Source organism: Thalassophryne amazonica, chromosome 3 (assembly GCF_902500255.1).
Source record: "Thalassophryne amazonica chromosome 3, fThaAma1.1, whole genome shotgun sequence".
Classification (NCBI taxonomy): Eukaryota; Metazoa; Chordata; class Actinopteri; order Batrachoidiformes; family Batrachoididae; genus Thalassophryne; species Thalassophryne amazonica.
Window position 1 is genome coordinate 41,710,617 of NC_047105.1, and position 6,000 is coordinate 41,716,616.

The 6,000-nt window shown below is 39.9% G+C and overlaps 1 protein-coding gene across 1 annotated transcript in view; it reads right to left on the reverse strand.

Moving 5' to 3' along the window:
• LOC117506584 (ras-related protein Rap-1A) overlaps window positions 1–5,569 on the reverse strand; it is an 89,493-nt gene extending 83,924 nt beyond the window's left edge. The window contains exon 1 of the mRNA XM_034166095.1: window positions 5,417–5,569. The gene's annotated coding sequence lies outside the window, so the exon portion shown is untranslated. The remainder of the gene's footprint in view (window positions 1–5,416) is intronic.
• Window positions 5,570–6,000: the final 431 nt, after the last annotated feature.

The following is a 6,000-nucleotide window of genomic DNA, read 5'->3' on the forward strand; positions in this document are numbered from 1 at the left end:
CTGCCACACAAAAAAAGAGGAACAGAGGATGGGAGGTCAAAGGTCGCATTTTGCTTTGCCTGTCTCCCACCAGGGCTTCTGGCTGTCCTGTTTGGGGCTTGGTGGGAGGAGACTCACTGGCCTCTTCAACACCCCAGTCTGGCCTTCTCTCCTCTCTCTGCCATATTCTTTTTTTTTTTTTCCTTAATTTATTTCTTTTCTTTTTCTGCTCATTATTATTGTAATGATTATTACTGTTAATATACTGTACTCCATTTTGCTGTCCTCTATTTTATGTTTTATTATATCAGCTTGTCATTGTCATACTGTGTTATATCATATTAGTCTATACCCTACACTTGTATTAAGTTAGTTTTGTTGTACTGTATTATATAAGGATATACCACAGTGGACATATCTATAGCATTAGAATCTTTTAATTTTTACCACTACATTATAACATTCTCATTAACTTCTGGATCTGTTCCTAAATGTTTCAAGTCTGCAGTGATTAAACCATTACTTAAGAAATCCAATCTTGACCCTAGTGTATTGAAAAATTATAGACCAATATCAAATCTATCAATTTGTTCTAAAATCCTGGAAAAAGTGGTTTCGCGACAGCTCGTGGACTACCTCAATGAGAATAATCTTTTTGAGCCACTGCAGTCTGCTTTTAGAAAATATCACTCCACAAGGACAGCACTTACTAAAGTAGTGAATGACCTTTTGCAAGCAATGGACTCAGATACCAATACAGTCTTGATGCTGTTGGATCTTAGTGCTGTGTTTGATACTGTGGATCATCATATTTTTACTCAATAGGCTGGAGAATCACTTTGGAATTACTGGAACTACTCTTGCATGGTTGATGTCATACCTGTCCAGTCGTTCTTACTGTGTATTGTGTAACGGCACCTCCTCTGATCGTAGGGACATGAAGTTTGGGGTTCTGCAGGGATCCGTTTTAGGCCCCCTGCTTTTTTCCCTTTATGTAGTACCCCTTGGGAATATACTGCAGTGCTTTGGGATTCCCTTTCATTGCTATGCTGATGACACTCAATTGTACATGCCAATAACTGCTGGTAATCTCATTCATATAAAATCTTTGGAAGATTGCCTTGCATCAGTAAGAAGTTGGATGTCTAGTAACTTCCTACTTTTAAATTCTGATAAGACTGAAGTTATGGTTCTTGGTCCAGCGAGGTATTGGCATCAATTTGACCAGCTAGCACTTAGCTTAGGTTTGTGTGTTATACATCACACAGATAAAGTGAGGAACCTTGGAGTCATTTTTGATCCTACATTGTCCTTTGAGCTCCACATTAGGGACATTACGAGGACTGCTTTCTTCCATTTGCGAAATATAGCAAAGATTCATCCCATCCTGTCTATGGCTGATGCTGAGACTTTGATTCATGCATTTGTCTCTTCTAGATTGGACTATTGTAATGCTCTATTTTCTGGCTTACTGCAGTCCAGGATTAGGGGTCTTCAACTGGTTCAAAACGCTGCTGCCAGACTTTTGACACAAAGCAGAAAGTTTGACCACATTACGCCCATTTTGGCGTCCCTGCACTGGCTTCCAGTTGCTGCAAGATTGGATTTTAAAGTACTGTTGTTAGTTTATAAAAAATGTTCATGACTTGCACCTCCCTATCTGGCTGACCTGGTAAGCCCCTATGTACCAGCTCGGGCCCTGCATTCCCAGGGTGAATAAAAAGTCTGCCGGTCACAGAGCTTTCGCCTACCGTGCCCCAGCTCTGTGGAACGATCTCCTGGCACACATTCGGCAGTCTGATACTGTGGAGACCTTTAAAGACCCATTTGTTTTCACTGTTTTATCATTAGTGTTATGATGTGTTTTTGTTATTGTATTCTTTTGTGGTCATCTTTTTATTGTGTTTTAAATTTTTAATTCAGTTTTTTTTTTTTTTTTTTTTTTAAGTTGTATGAAGCGCCTTGAGACGATTTCATCGTGAATCTGCGCTATATAAATTAATACATTTGAATTTGAACATTATTATAGCATCCTCTGTCTCTCATTCAGGTACACACATACACGCACTCCTATATATTCCATTCTCAAACTCCATAACTGATGTAAGCTGCCAGTGTCGCAGCCCTGCCTTCACTGCACATACGTCATTAGCCGCGGTTCATGGATTATCACCTCGTTTTTGCTTAAAACTGCACTCCAGTCATCATCTATCTCAGCGGCAGATATCTGAAACTTTTCTACAACAATCATTTCCACATACATTCAGCATTATTTCATAATAAAAGATGGAGGAAGCGATCAGGGTGCCGCAGCTACACAAGCTGCTAGCTGATGCGTTCACTGTGTGTCAGACATTCCAAAGCATCACCGAATATTGCATCGTTTCTGCTTAAAACTGACTTTAGAATGATTTAAGAGGTTTTACTTTGTCATCTGATGGTTAATAATAAGGTTGAGCCGGATACTCATTTCAGAGTATACTTGCTCTTAGTTTGGCTGATGATATAAAGTCAGTTGAAAAACTTTGCTCATACAGAACGTGGTGCTTCTGAGAAGAATACAGTGAAAAAGGCTGAAATATTTCCCTGTTTTCCATCACTGGATGTTTTCATGAATCACCAAGTTCACACAGATTAAAAAAAAAAAAAACAGTTTTACACACACGAACACGCTGAACACACAAAGTAACCTATATTGTTATTTTTATTGTATATGGATGCATGCAGTATCTGACACTCCCGCTGCAGTTCATAAAATAAATATAACTATTACAAATTAAGCTTTATATACTGTATATAGGCTTTTATAGGCTTTAAATACAGTAGATATTTTAACTATCACATAGCGCACACACAAACACACTCTCTCCCTCTCACACAGTCTCTCTCACTCACACACACTTTAATCAACATTGTTTAACTTTGTGTGGAAAAAAAATTCAAGAACATGAGGCAGTAAAAATAAATAAATTGCAAAAAACAGTTTGATCATAAAATTAAAAAAAAATTAAAAAAGAAAGTTGTCGGGTATGACAACTCTTGTAATTTCCTACTACATTGAATCTCAATTCTGAGGCTGTTCTGTAAATATTCATTCATACACTTAAGAATGCTCATGTTCTAGAGATTATAAAAAAACTTGCTTTGTAAATAGTTCCTTTACTATTGTGATAAAAAAAATTCTCAGTTCTGAGGCTGTTCTGTAAATATTCATTCATACAATTAAAAATATTCATGTTCTGAATTCATAAAAAACTTGTTCTGTAAATAGTTTTCTTATTTTGTGATCAAAAACATTGATATGAATCTCAATTTTGAGGCTGCTCTGTAAGTAATTTTCAAATAAACAATAAATATAGCAACCTCTGATCAATGCATATCAATTTCAGACTTAAAATAATATACAGATTTAAGCCAAACCCATTCCCCGGTTAAACCACACCCACTTCTGGTTTATGCCCCACCCACTCCAAGTACAGATACAGATCATGGTTGAACACATACAAATAGTGGTGTACTCACTCATCGCTAGTTAACAATCTCATTAATCCATTTGCTCACGTTGGGTGAAGAGACTGTCTTAGACGAGCAGCTGAGCTCCGAAATGACATGTACAGTAGAGGCAGGGTGGACCTTTTTTTTTTTTTTTTTTTTTTTTTTAGGGGCAGACCGTTCGGCTGCAACTCCGGCTGTGTTTTGTTAGTATTATTTCTGTTTGTTTTCTTGTCTGCTTGCCTTGTTTTGGACCTTATTTGTCCCATAACACCTTGTTAAATGTTTTGCAAATAGAGGTGCTTAAAAAAAAAAAAAATACTGCCACAGTTAAAATAAGATTGCAGCACAATGACGTAATACTCTGGTTCAACATGGACACCCTCTTGGACCCTCTAAGGTTTTCCATGTTATGGACAAAGTTTCAAAACTGTGACCTTCCTGGATACATGTCCATGACAGCGACAACAGGGCTTTAGTTAATCGTCATTTATCAAAATGGCTGATAATTTGATTGTGAGAGTGACACTGGATTAGTGGTTAGCACTGTTACCTCACCACAAAAAGGACATGGGATCACTTCCCACCTCCTCCTTTCTATGGACAGTTTACATGTTCTCCCTTCTGGAAGCTCTGGCTTCCTCCCACTTCCAAAGATGTGCAAGTTAGTTGAATTGGTGACTCTCAATTAACTGCAGATATGTATGCGAGTCTCAATGAGATTGTCTTTATGTGTGGCCCTGTGACAGACTGATATCCTGTCCAGGGTCTAACCCGCCTCTCATCCTATACCTGCCTAGATAGGCTCCAGCTGCTGCCCCCCCCCCCCCCCCCCCCCACACACACACACACACACACACACACACACACACATCTGTAATGTTTCAACCTTCTTATAATGCAAGAAAGGGGACACTTGAATGACATTTCCCCCAAATTTTAATCATGGAGAAATAAGGAATTATACAGTTGGTTTCCATTTGTCTTTTTTTTTTTTTTTAAAGGACAAAATGTTATGACTACGATATAATGTGCATTCAACATCCCTCTGAATTTTGCATGAAATGAACTTTATTGTTGCACATTTGAAGATATATGCAAGACATTGTACAAATTCCAGACAACTTAAAGCAAACACCTGGTAAACTAACATGGCAAACAGTAAGCAACAATTCTCTACAGCAATCCCGCAGAAAATATACTCCGACAACAGAAATATCCAACAACCTACCACAAAGATTTAACCCAAAAGAAAGTTATTTCTTGACTTGTCTCGAAGTGAATCGCACTCACTTGTTTACAGCAGTCTCATCAGTTTATCACTGCAGGTCATAAAAATCCTGCAATCTGCCACAGAGCGGCAACTACACCCTGTGTGTCCCCACATTATCTCGGGCGGCATTATAAACCCGCGTACAGATAAACCTCTAAAATATCATAATGTGACCTCGACGTGCGGTCTACTCTGCTCACTGACGTCCCGCTATCAGGGCTAGTTTGCAGAAAGACGCTAACTAGCTAGCTACTTAGCGGCGTCAGGTTAGCAGTCAAGCTAAGTAGCCGCTCCACATTCCTGTTAACAAAACGTGATCATGGGTGTCAGAAACGCGTTGCAATAACAGCATTTCGGCGTCCAAACGCCGGCTGCATATGGCGTTTTCACACAAACCTAAAGCATTTTCTGGCAGCGAAAGAAAATGTAGCCGATTGCTAACGCTACCTGCCCTTCCGCTTGGCCTTGACTAAAAAGGGAGTGAACGCCCCGCTTCTTTTTTAAAAAAACTTGCGGACAGTTATTTGCATGTACACAAAGACAATTAAAAGCCGGGCAGCAAAGTGTACTATAGCTATACAATGTCGACCAGGCTCCGAAGCTGCGTACTGCGGCGCAAACGCTGTATTTGTCGGTGTTTGTCAGCGGGTAAAGTTTGGCACTTGCACTCACCGTATGTCGTTCGCGCTGGCTGTCTCTGTCTGTCTCTCTCTCCCACTTTCTTTCTGTCTCTCTCTCTTTCTGGCCGCTCCGCAAGGTGTCAGTTCGCCTCCGGCCTGTGCGCGCGCCACACGTCACTCTCTGTCATCTTAAACGGGCCTGACACGCGGGCAGCCGTCCAGCCAATAATCACGCACATCCACTCTTACGGCGGGGTAGAAATGTCATTAAAAGCACAAAACTTCCCCCAAAAAATAACAGAACTCTTCCACAGTTGGAGACTTTAAACTGGAGGTGGTTTGTTTTTGTTTCTCACCAAGGGTGGGTTAATTCATGGGTTTGCATGGGCTAAAGCCTAGGGACCCCCACGCCCCTGGGTTTTAACCCGGGGGGGATTTTTCTCTCTCTATCTCTCTGCAAATGTCCTGTAAGGACCAGGAATGCTGTAATTTTAGATATGAATAGATATGCTGCATTCCACTATACTTGAAGAAACAAGACCTGTTGGTGTTTATCTCTGGATTCCATAGCATCAAGTGGATGAAAGCTGTCATAAACCATCATGAAAATATTGATTGTAATCATTTTTCTCCAAT